Source organism: Mesocricetus auratus, unplaced genomic scaffold (assembly GCF_017639785.1).
Source record: "Mesocricetus auratus isolate SY011 unplaced genomic scaffold, BCM_Maur_2.0 Super-Scaffold_100014, whole genome shotgun sequence".
NCBI lineage: Eukaryota > Metazoa > Chordata > Mammalia > Rodentia > Cricetidae > Mesocricetus > Mesocricetus auratus.
The window spans coordinates 18,541,902-18,554,701 of record NW_024429197.1 but is presented as its reverse complement, the minus strand read 5'-3'; the positions used below and the strand labels follow the sequence as shown (position 1 = coordinate 18,554,701).

The window sequence follows — 12,800 nt, the reverse complement described above, 5'->3', positions numbered from 1 at the left end:
GGAATGGTACACTGTGCGCAATGCCCTCCCGCAACAAAAAGGGGTGCTGGGAGACAGAGGACTGTGTTGGAGATGACACTTAATCGGTGAGAAGTTTAAAGCCAGACGGTGGTCACAGAGAGTGTGGAGGGGGAGGGGAGGAAAGGCCTGTCTTCCACAAGAACTCTGAGCTCTTCCCTCCCCAAACAGCAGAAAGAAGTGGGGGCGCTTCTATCTTTTACACCATCTCTCAACTCTCCTCAGTGGCCTAGGTGTGCTCCCACAGCCCAGCAGAGACTTCTGCTGCTCCTTTACTGCCTCAATCTCCCCTCTCGGGGGCAGGGAACAACCCAGAAGGGAAAAAAAAAGCACAATGTCTTTATGTGGACAACAGGATTCCAGTCTTCAAGATGTGTTCTGGCCTCCAATCCTCCGGTGTGAGAAGGAGCCAGAAGCCCACTTGGACAATAAGCGGGAGGAGATCCTGACCTTGCTACTCAGGCAGAGGGCCACCCCCAGCCCTCAACCTCACCAGAGATGCGTGCAACATCTTCAAAGCTGGCAAGCTGGTCTCTGCCAGGGCACAAGGGCATCTATCAAGCCCAGAGGCATGCTGGGTCGGCCACTGTACACTTCCTCCAATAAGGAACCCCTTGCCCTGTTTGCCTGAACCCACAGAGGGCTAGGTTTCTCTTCCTAGTTCTCTCTACTTTCCCCTGGTTCTGCAAGGGAAAAGGGTGGGGGGGGGGCACAGGGACCATACCCGCACCGCGAAACTTTACGCTGTAAAGTTAATCCACTGAAGCGTAGCCCAAAATAAGCGCACTGCCTAATGTGCCGGGAACTGCCGGTCGCAAGGCCAGACTGCAAGCGGATGTCTGCGCATCTCCGCCCGCCCGCCCGCCCGGAGCCTGCATTTAGCGCCAGCGAGGGAGTCTGGGCTGGAGCGCTGCTTTCACACCGACTCGAGCCGCGAGTTTATGGATCTTGATTGCACCCAGCAGGGAATCCTTTTTAGTGATGAGAGAAAAAATATTCAACAACCTGTCTTTGCATTGGGTGTGTTGGACACACTTCCCTGCTTCGGAATCAGACATATGCGGGTTGTGGGAGTAGAGCTGCTGTCAGCAGGCCAGAATGCGCCTCTCCTCCCCTCCTCTCTCTCCTCTCCTCCCTCGTCCCCGGGCAGGGGGCGGGGAGCGAGGAGTTGGTGCGGCCGGTCCCCGGCCACGCAAAAAAGACCCGCGGCACCCCGGCGAGGCAACCACCCGGGTCCTCCTCCTGCGCGGCGCCCGGGCCGCGCGTCCCCGCTCGGGCCTGCGGTGCGGCGGCTGGGCTGGCCTCCGGGGAGCCGGCGCCCGCGTGGGGCCCGCTGACAGCGTGCCCAGTAGAATATTGTATTAGTTGGTTGTGAGCTGTGTTCTCGTCAGGGTATCTGAGTTTCACAGAACAGACGGGGTGAGAGTTTTTGTGCTATATCCAGATTGGCTTAAAATAATGTCGGTTTTGTAGCTTATTAAACCACAGAAACTACACCAAAGTCATCCGCGCTGCTGTCAAAAAACTCTCAAGAGTCGGGGTTGGGGTAAAAGGGAACTCAGGCCAGGATCCTGACCCCTGACCTCTCAGGAAGGCTTTAGCTCACGCTCTCCTCGCTCTATCCAGGGGTAGGACTGCACAGCAGCACTAACCACACTGGCCCAGAAGCCCTGCCGGGACTTCCTCAGAGTGAGGAGGCAAAGGCTGGGATGTGGTGAAAGCCCAGACCCTCACACTGATGCTGAGGTCCACCCCGGCAGAAGGACCCAGGTGGCGCTACCTGGTCAAAGGGGAAAGCTGAGAAATGCAGGTGTGGACCCATCTGGAAAACCCCTGTCTAGAGGCAGGGGTGTTGGTGTTTTGTTTTGTTTTTGTTTATTTGTTTGTTTTGCTGTATTGTCCTGGGATCGCGGGGGAGAGGCGGGGCCTTGGAGATTGGGAAGGGAAGGCCCTGAGATACGAAAGGGTTCATCAGTCCTCCTTCCTGGCCCAGAAAGGCCTCCCCTTCCCTTTCTAACAATTCCCCTAACTCCAAAGATATGACTGCGTCACCTACTGGAAACAAGCAAAGCAACATGCCAGAGCCACTTCTGTCCCCTGCCTGTCTGCAGGGGTCATCATTGCTGGTCCACTTTGCACTGAACAGCACGCCCAGGAAGTGTGTGCTGCAGTGAGCCCTGTCAGCACAGGAAACTAAGGCCCAGAATGTGCAGTGAGTTTTCTAGAGAACACACAGCTAACAAAGTGGCAGTGTGGGGATTTGAACTCTCACTGCAGAATGAGAGTTCTAACTACTGTGTCCTGGAGCTTCTGTGGTATTCGAACATAAAGAATACAGATGCCTCTTTCTGAATTTTTCCTAGTCGACCCAATGGTATAAGCCTATTACCCTAGCATGAGAGAGACTGAAACAGAAAAGTTGCCATGAGTTTGGGGCTAGCCTGAGCTACATGATGAGTTCCAGTCAGTCTAGGCTACAGAGTAAAACCTGATCTCAAAAACACAAAAGGTGGGGAAGGACTGGGGATATACCTGAGTCAATAGAGTGCTTGTCTTATAGTGGGGGCTGATTTGACCCCCAGAATCCACCACAAAATCCAGACACGGTGTCTGCACTTGTAATCACAGCACTGGGGAGAGGGAGACAGGCAGGCCCCTGGAGCTCACTGGCCAGCCCGCCCCACCTATGGCAAACTTCAAGCCAGTGAGAGACCCTGTCTCCCCTGGCTGCCATATACATTCTATGCACATGTATGTGCACATATGTGCACTTGCACACACACATAAAGGAAATCAAGTCTCACCTTCATGTCAATGTATCTGTCGTCCCTCTAGACAACCACGTCTTGGCCACCACAGCTACGGGTCAACCCTCATATCTCCTACCTACCCATTTACACAAATACCTAGAAGACATTCTTTGTGGTTCCTTCCCCTTTGCCCACCATGCCATCTGTTCCTGAATACCAAGGCTTCTGCCTCTAGGACTTCATCCCCACTCCAGCCACAGGCCCAGCCCAACTATGTCATTTGTGTCATCTTCTGCCCAGGAACTGTTCCATCTTTCTACTCATTGACCTGCCTCACTCTGACCTCCCTACTATAATCCATAGGCAGCCAGAGGACCTCTAGGGAGCCATGTCACCCTGGATGTTCCCCTTCTTGTGCTACCAGTCAGGGACAGATATACCACACACACACACACACACACACACACACACACACACACACACACACTACTGTATCTCACCCCTGTGAATCCCATATACCAACCCTAGGAGAGGCAGACCTCCCAACTCCAAGCTCCTTCAGTGTTCTCCTGTTTGGGCACTAGCAGGACAACCTGTGTGGTACTTGGGCTTTAAGGGATCAGTCTCACATCCCCTCAAGAGACCCACTGAGCACAAAGAACAAGCAACAGGAAGCTGGCTGAAAAGTGTGATTTCAGGAGGCCCAAGCCTGAGTGCAAGACCAGAGCCACCCCTCCCAGAACCCTGAGACCAGAGCCCTGAGGCCAGAGTCACTCCAACCAGAGCCCTGAGACCAGAGTCCTGAGACCAGAGTCACACAACCACATCTAGCATGCATGAAGCCCTAGGTTGGATCTCCAGAACCTTATAAACTAGGGCATAGTGGTACATACTTAAAACCTCAGGATTCAGGAGATGGAAGCACAACAAAGATCAGAAGTTTAAGGTCATTCTCAGCTACATAGTGAGTTTGAGGTCAGCCTGGGCTACAAGAGACACTATCTCAAAAAAAAAAAAGAATTGGGCCTGGGCCCAAATTCTACTTCCAGTATTTGTTCCCTGGGCCTCGGTTTCAGCCAATATAAAATGGGCTAATAATATCTGAAGTTGGGTACAAGGGTTAAAATAGTTAATACATACAACAAATTTGGGACATGGGGCTGGAGAGATGGGTCAGCAGCTAAGAGCATTTGCTGTTCCTGCAGAGGACCTGGGGTCGATTCCTGGCACCCACATGGTTGCTCACAACTATTTGTGACTCCAGGGATCCAATGCCTTCCTCTGACCTCTATGGGTATCAGACGAACACATGACACACATGCATATATACATACAAGCAAAACACTCATACATAGAAAGAAAAAGCAAATAAAAAATTAGAACAGGCTTGGCATACAGCATAAATTCTCACTGACTATCATCATTGTTGTCATCATCTGGCATGGTCCATCCATACCTATTTCCTTTCACTTTGACCCTTGATCGCCTCTACAGTTCTCTCTTCCCCCCCACTCCACCCCCATCTCTCTTACACACACACACACACACACACACACACACACACCTACTCATATATTCAGATGCACACAGGTACCACTTGTCCCCACATCAGCTTCCCTACCCTAGTAACATGACTTTTTTGACTTTCAGGGTCTTCTTTAGCTGTGGTCTCAAGGCCCAGGCCTCTACCTCTCTAACCTTTGCTACATTAGAATTCAAAGTCAAGAGACCCACCCCGAAATCCCACCCAACTTTCCTCTTGCATCCGCAGCCAGTTCCTGGTCACACTGTTCAGCAGATGAGAAACTTCCTGGTAGGGAAGGGTAATGAGATGGACAAACATCACCCACAGGCCCCTTGCAATGGGAAAGTCCAGGTGGTCCCAAGAGAAGAAGTCCCTGGCAGCGGGTTCCTTCCATTCTAGGTCCGTGTTGTAGACATCTTTTCCAGTCCTGGACACAGAAGATCCAGCAGATACAAAGCACAGGCAATCTCAGTAGGTAAGATATGTTTGGGTCCTGGGAACTGACTCTTGTCGGATGAGGGGAGCACAGAAGGTTCTCTGTGTCCTTCCCTCAGGAGCAGCAGGAAGGCTTCCCTTGCCTTGCAGCCTTGTAGAAGCTCCCAGGCAAGGTTCGGTCACACCAAGGACTTACTTCATCACACCTACTCAGGCCAACTCTTTCATCACCAGGACTTTACTCAGGGAAGGGAGAATCTGGAGTGAGACAAAACAAAATTGGAATCTGTGGCATCCTGACTGTGATTTCAAGTCTACCACTTGACCTTTCTGGTTTCCTCCAAGAGACAGGAATAGGTACCCAGGGTTGTTGTGGGCAATGACCAGGAAGAGGAGCAATTTGGAAGCAGGAGGATAGGAGATATTTCCCATCACCTTGAGCTGGCCATTTTCTATTTACTTACTCTGTTCCGACATTCATTTTCTGTCTTTCTTGCCTGTGTCCCAGGAGCTTCATCTACGAAGTATGCTACCCTGACCTCTAGCTTCCAGGATCCAGTCCACCATGTGTTGTGCCTACAGGAGAAGGAGGGAGGAAGGAAAACAGAAACTAGGGATACATGTCCTCTTTCTAAGTTTTGGCATTCTGGTCCCAGCTTCCTTCCCATTGACTCTAATGTCCCACTAGGTAAATTAAGGAAGTAACCTTGAGGTATCCCTGTCTTGCCCTCTCCAAAGTCCCTGAATGAGCTTTCTTTGGCTGATCTCAGTATAGCCCCAACCTGGACCCATCAGTGCCTTCCATGCTCCACAACTGTTCCATATTTAAAGATGCTCTGGGATTCCAGCTCGAACCTCTGCCTGCTAAGTCTGTGGATTTGGGTCATCAACAGCGCAAAGGGATGGGAGACTGACAGTGATTTTAGGAAGGCTCTGAATTTGAGTAGTCCCTTCAGTGGGAGAGTCCCGCCCATTGCCCACCTCGGCCAATGCTGCTACAGGCTAAGTGGCAGCCTGACTAGGTGAAGACCCCAGGGCAGCCACTAGGAGACTCAGGCCAGGGGTGCCTTTGTTCCCCACACCTGGAGCGCAGAGCCTGTTTTGCCTGGGAGGTGGAGGCTCTGGTTTAATTAAGGATCATAGCAGAGAATTCTCTCTTGTTATTTTCTGAATAAATTAAGGAAGTAACTTTGAAGCCGTATCATTTTCATCTAATCAGGAACATTCTGAAATTAACATATTGTTTTCCCATTAGAAACCCCATCAGCCCCCAAATCAGATAACCAGGCTGAAGGCTGCCAAGGCCCCTCTGTCCTGGGGCGGGTGCACGCTGTGGGGACAAAGAAGGACTTGCTGATACTGCCACAATCCTTGGTTGAATTCTCGGGATAGCTCCCGGCTGTTAGCAAAGGTCTTAGCCTGAGCCAGGGTTTCGGGTGGGTCCTCCTGCCACCCAAGCAAAAGTAAGGTCCCAGGAATATCTGCAGAGTGACTTGAATTGAACCAACCCTGACTCAGGCAGCCTCTCAGGTCCCAGCATAAAAGAAAGGGAGCCTTGGATCCAGTGCCTGAGAAAACCTTGAAGGCCATCCACACAAGGTAGGGCCAGAGGCTGCCCAGAATTTATGCAATTTCCCACAATACTGACCTCTCACCCCTTCCTTACAAAGCTCTCTGGAAGCTTGAACTGAAGGGTATCAAGCCCACAGCATGCTGGGAGCCCATGGAGTGGAAGATGGGATAATCCTAGAATCAGACCAGACTCCAAAGAGGCTTGCCACTTTCCAAATCCTACTACTTAAGGACCCTCTCCAGTCCCCCATGGCAGTGAGACACTGTGGCTAGCTAGACCCGTGAGAGTATGTACATCACTGTGTGTACTGAGACAGATACAAACAGATTTAAGCCAAGACTGGCTTTGTAGGGGTGCTTGGTGATGAGGTCATACCTCTGTCTGTTATTCCCCCCAGGAGTACTCCTTTATCTGCGGGTATACATCCTAAAACACCCCTACCTCCCCAGTAGATACTTAACTCCATAGCTATTATCTTGTCTCATATATGCTAAGGGATTGTGGGTAGGTAGCATACACAGTGTGTATACACTGAACAAGGAACAATTTACCACCTGGGTGAAGCAGAGCAGGAGAGTAGGCTATTCCATCTCACTACTCAGAATGGCATGCAACATAAAACTCATACACTGTTTATTTCCAGAATTTTCCACTTAATATTTTGAGATCTTGATTAACCATGGCTAGCTAACGCTGAAGAAAATGAAGCCAAGAATAAGGAGACCGCTATATCACCTCTACTCGGACTTTTTACTCTTCTCTTTATCTTCCAGGCCCCCTTCCTGCCTCCCTCCTCTCTCGCCTCTTCTTGCTCTCCTTCTTTCGTGTGTCAACGCTCCAGTCCTTCAAGAAGCCCAAGCCCTTATCCAGAACCCAAGGTGAACCTCTATTCACCCGTGCAGGGCCCTCCCTGCTCTCCCTCTCTCGACGCCAAAGCAAGAGACAGAGATTGCCAGCTGCTATAGAGGGCTCGGAGACTCCCTCTGCTCTCCTGATACTGCCCCAGCCAGGTGTTAGCAACCATCCACAGGCACCGTGAAGAAGGGCAGAAGACAATGACAAGGAGGGTGACAAGGAGGGTCACACACAATAGGGAGTGTGAGCTGAGGCGGTACAGACAGGTAGGGAAAGGTCAGGGATCAGAGCACGGGCCAGCCTGGTGGCCTCGCTGAGTTCACGACCTGCTGCTCTGTGAATGGGCACATCTTCTTTCTCCTTTGTTTCCCGGAGCTCAGCAGGAGGTCAAATGTGGAAAGCCTGGAGAACACAAAACTGAATAAAATACAAAGAAGTGGCACTGTGAGCCACACACTGAAATCCAACAAGGGTCCCCTGGAAGCCCAGAGAGGGACAGGGGCTCTCGAAGACTCTTGAACCCTCAAGGAAGGAAAGCAGCAACAAGGGGTCCTGGAAAGTGGGCTTTAGACATGGGCCCTGTCTGCCCCATTCCCTGCTGGATTTGGGACTCTACTTGAAGCCACGGAGCATGGGAAGGAACAGCATCACAGGAGGGTCCGCGGTGTGCAAAGTTGCCTTCAGAGCTCTGGGCAAAGCTCCTGCCGCAGGCAGGCCTGCCTGCCTGCCTGCCTGCCTGCCTGCCTGCCTGCCTGCCTGTGAGTGTGGGTGTAGGGTGTGGATGGGGGTGGTGGGTGCAGGCAGGGTAGGAGAGGAGGTTAGTGGGGCTATGGGAAGGGCCTGAGTGTGCTTGCTGGTGCAAGTGAGGACAGCCAAGCAAGGGTGGGACAGAGCAGGGACAGCAGGAGCCCCAAGCCAGGAGCTAAGGTCAGCATCTCAGTGACCACCAGCTCATTTTCTGCCCCAGACCCTCAACTGAGACCTTACCCTAGAGTTTTCAAGACCCACACGGTTCCTAGGGGATCCACCCATGTCCACACCAGTTCCACGGTCTAACACTGGGCTTTGACAGCCTATCTCACCACAATGGGAATCTTGGGATAGATGGAAAATGTAGTTACCAAGAGATGTTTTATATATTTGGCTTGGGAAATACTTCCTACAATCTTTTCCGGCTTTTCTGGGTATGATTTCCAAATTGGTATTTGCTAGCATGATGCCAAACACACCGTCGGTGTCCCTATGCTGGCCCATGCTGCTGGGCCTGTTTCTTCCTCATTTTTGCCTCCTGTCCCAAGCTGAGATGGGCCTCCAAGTTCCCTCCATCATCTGAGAGAATCAATGGCCCTTCTTTTCGGCCCATAGGTTTGGCATGTGATTTTAGTTCTAAATAGTTCTCCCTGGCTCCAACTCTACCTCCAAAGTGTCCCGGAACCTAGGGTCCAGGAGAAGGTCTCGGACCACCATGGAGCCCTCAGGGTTTGATAGAAGCTGATTCCAAAGAGGTATCTAGTTCCCTGCCTGAGTCTGGCTGGGACCCAGCCAGCGCGTTGGGACGCCCCTGTTGCGGCTGGCTGAAGCTTGTTGTCTAACCTGGTTGGGGGGGGGTGGCCTGGCAGGGCTCAGGGATCAGGCACACCCTAGGTGAGGTCATGCCTGCCTCACACCTCTGGTATTCTGGCTGATTAGTATCTGCACCGCCAATGCAGGCAAAGGAGATGCCGATACTACAGTGTACCTTCAGGCAGGATGGTGGCTGCAGCTGAGCCTCAATCCCCCCTCACCCCTGCCCCTGCCTGTCTGCTGTTCCCACTAACACCTCCAACCCCTTCTTACCTCCCCACCAGATAGACAGACAGACGAAGAGGGCTGATTGCCCTGTGGGAAAGATGCTCGCTTCTACCATGCCCACCCCTACCAGATTGAACTCTGATCCAGAGTTTGACACCCTGAGAAGGATCCCCAGAAGCCAGGCAAGGAGGAGAGCACCTAGAGGGGACAGGGTCCCAGTGCTCCCCCTGGAAAACATGCCTAGGTCCCCTGCACCCGCACTCTTGACTGTTCCCTTCCACTTTAATCAAACTTTAAGAATTCTGGTAACTACTGTTACAGAGGGTTATACAAGACAACCTGCCACCTGCAGAGAAGGAAACACAGATTCCCATGACCCAGAGGGGCTGATGTATAGCCGCCTGGATTCCTGAGCCTTCAGGGATTGCTAAGTCCCATGTAGATGTGGGGACACACTGGCGAACTTGGGAGAGCCTGACTCTTAGACTCGGGATTCAGGGAGCTAGAGAAGAATCCTGTCACCAGTCCTTTTCCTTAAGAGAGGGCACTGGGGGAGTGAGCGCCATAGAAACCAGAGAGGGGACCAAATGCCAGTGCCCCTGGTTCCTGTTCTCTTAAGTTGCCCCAGCTTTTGCCTGGCCCTGGAGCAGGGAAATCGTGACCCTAAGACAATGGAAAGGCAGGCTCTTGAAGAGAATATGGTCTCTCCTTCCATTCTGCCTCCTTATGCCATTAACACGCACACACATGCATGCACCACTCCCACACATATACCATACACACACACACCACACACGAGACAGAGACAGAGAGACAAAGAGATAGAGACATAGAGACAGAGATCTGCACACCCTTCTCCATCTGCCACAGCTGTGCCAATCATTTTTCCCACAAAGTCTCTGGACAGCAGGCAGCAGGAACAGCAGTACCTGGAACTCCCTCATTAGAAAAGCAAATTGATCTGAACCCATGTAAGGTGAAAGGAGAGAACCAGCTCCACCATCCTCTGACCTCCACACATGCAAAACATCATGCTTGTATGCATCTCATCATCATCACCATAATCACAACAGTAATAGTAACTTCTTTGGGGGGGGGTTGGGAGGTTTCGAGGCTGTCCTGAAACTGGCTCTTGTAGACCAGACTGGTCTCGAACTCACAGAGATTCGCCTGCCTCTGCTTCCTGAGTCCTGGGATTAAAGGTGTGTGCCACCACCACCCGGCAGTAATAACTTCTTATGAAAGAAAAGAAAAAGCAAGTCCTTGGGCCCCTGTCCCGACTGCTCACATCAGGCTGCAGCAGAATCTCCCAGGGGTCAGCGAATATGTCTTCTTGCAAGCTCCATCCGAGAAGCCTAGCTCCAAGGTTCCCAACCTTGATGCACAGGTCACCTGGGAGCCTGGTCAAATGCAAACTAAAGGGTTCAAGTGTGGAGTGTGATGCATGGGACCCAGCCCAGGGGTTGATACTCTCCTGTGTTTCTTAGAAGCCCTGAGGTGGAGGCAATGCAGATAACCCTCAGACCACACTTGGAATAGCAAGGGTTAGTACAGCCTGGGTGCCCTTTAGACTCGCCTAGAGAGCCTTTAAAAACAGGAGTGCCTGAGCCAGATTCACTAATCTGATGGAAGACTGGAGCACAGGAAGGTTTAATGATTTCCCTGGACCACTCTGACACACAATACCATTCTCAGCCATGGGTGAGGCAGGGATGTGCCAAGCACATGTGCTCCATGTACCCACTCACCCTCTAGGATCTTCTTTTTCTCTTCAGGCTTCCTGGTCCCCTCCAACATCTGCTTGCCAGACACAAGCCGTGGCCATACAGAGCAGTGCCCTGACAATAAGACAGACACACCCAACACAGGTGAACACACATGCATACAAGCACAGACAGACCCCCTTTGTATATGCACCCTGAACACACCCCTGGAATAGAGATAGAGAAGCACACACAAGCAAGTCACATGACATACAGATACACACACCTGCCTCAAAGGAGTCAGAGATACCCTGTGTGTCTCTAGGGGGTTGACCCTGAATCTCATTGCAGGGAGACCTATGGACTCTGCAGTGTCTTTCCCTGTCAACTTTGGGGTCACTGGAGCCACAAATCAGTCAGCCCTCTTCCTGCTCACTATCACTGAGTTCTCCTGGCTAGGAGCATTAGCTCTCTGGGGAGCATTAGCATGTGTGGCGTCAATATCTTGGGAGGAATACGATTCAGTATTCATGCCTACCTCCTTGAGCCCAGGTGAGCCCCAGGGAACTGGTCCTTTCTGAGCCTGTAGGTGTCTTCAGTTCCTCAGCCCTTCAAGGTGCCGCTGTGTTGAGGCCTCCTTTGAGTTTAAAATCTTGCACCCCCACCCTGCATCCCAGAGCCCTCCACAGACAGGCCTGATTGATGACTCAAGGGGACTGCGACTGCTGCAGGCCTATTTTATGATGTCATTAGGCAGCTTCGGCAGCGGGAAGGAATCCCTCCTGACATCATAAAGGACTTGATATTTCGCTAATGTTATCTTGGCGGCGTGTCGCCCTGACATTTTCTCTTCGCTGCACTCCCCCCCCAGGACCAGGAGTTGTCTAACTACAGCCTGGAAAAAATGCAAAACAGACAAATGCACCCTCGGGGGACAGCAGGAGAAAGCTAATAGACCATCCCTGGCTCCCCATCCACAGAGGTGCTTTAGGTGGCAAGCATGATGTGCTTATCAAAGGGGACCCAGGCTGCCTTCCCCTCCTGTCTCGGTTCCCTGCTGTTCTGGCTCCACACTCAGCAGCTGGTGGGAGGCGGCGGGGGGGGGGGGCCTGGGACCCTAGAGCCAGCCCTGCCACCCCAGGCTATATCATTTAGCTTTGCCCAGGCTGGGCATCAGTGACCCTATCCGTATTCCCACCTTGATTTTGGTCCAGACAGTTATGAAGATGGGCCCAGGCAAGGCTGAGGGCCATGAAATTCCAGGAAAAGATCTGCAGAAACCAGAAGATAATCCGTCAAGACCCCACTTTGAAACTCGGGGCTGCTAGTTCACCCAGATGCGGAAAGTCATCATGTTGTCTCAGCCTGAAGCTCACTGGCTTCAGTAGCAAGGGACCATTTTCAGATTCCCAGAGTGGCTTGGGTGGCTCAGGGCTGGCTGATGGAGAAAGATCCCGTAACCCTGGGTACCTCTCAGATCACTTTCCAAGAAGCCCTGGGAAGTCCTTGACCACCCAGGCAGAAGCATCTCCCTACAATCCTGACCCCAGAGTCCTGAGAGATGAATTTACAACTCCCCTCCTGCACAGCAGCCAAGCTTTCTCCCTCCCCAACAATGCAACTCTCACCCTCTTGGGGTGTCCCCCAAGGGCTCCTAGCTCTACCTCCTGAGTGCTGCCATTACAAGTCTGCCCCACCCACCCAGTTTATACAGCACTGGGAACCAAACCCAGGGCTTCATGTGAGCTAGGCAAGTGATCTACTAACAGGGACACATCCTCAGCTCCCATTTATCTTTTTTTTTTTTTGAGAAAGAATTTTGCTTATGTAGCCCAGGCTGGCTCCAAACTTGTCATCCTCCTGCCTAAGTTTCTGGATGCTATGATTATAGGTGTGTGTCACCACACCTGGCTTCAAACAGTGTTCTTATGATGTATGCACTTTTATTTTCTGTGTATGAGTGCTTTGCCTGAATGTGTATATGTGTACCATGGGCACGCTTGGTGCCTGCAGAGGCTAGAAAAGTATGTCTAATCCCCTGGATCTGGAGTTACAGATGGTTGTCAACACACTGAGGGTACTGGGAACCAAACCTAGGTCCTCTCCAAGAGCAGCCAGCGCTCTTAACCTCTGAACCACATCCCCTGCCC

General features: G+C 51.8%; 1 long non-coding RNA gene across 2 annotated transcripts; it reads right to left on the bottom strand.

Moving 5' to 3' along the window:
* Nucleotides 1-4,155: 4,155 nt before the first annotated feature.
* Nucleotides 4,156-11,497, bottom strand: LOC110343589. Of its 2 annotated transcripts, XR_005881261.1 has the most exons (5): nt 11,189-11,497; nt 10,696-10,785; nt 7,483-7,558; nt 5,193-5,304; nt 4,156-4,986 (listed from the first exon to the last, which is right to left on the bottom strand). It is a non-coding gene; the product is annotated as an uncharacterized LOC110343589 (long non-coding RNA). The 2 variants fall into 2 exon arrangements; XR_005881262.1 differs by lacking the exon at nt 10,696-10,785 and having other exon boundaries at nt 11,189-11,487.
* Between the last annotated feature and the right edge of the window lie 1,303 nt (nt 11,498-12,800).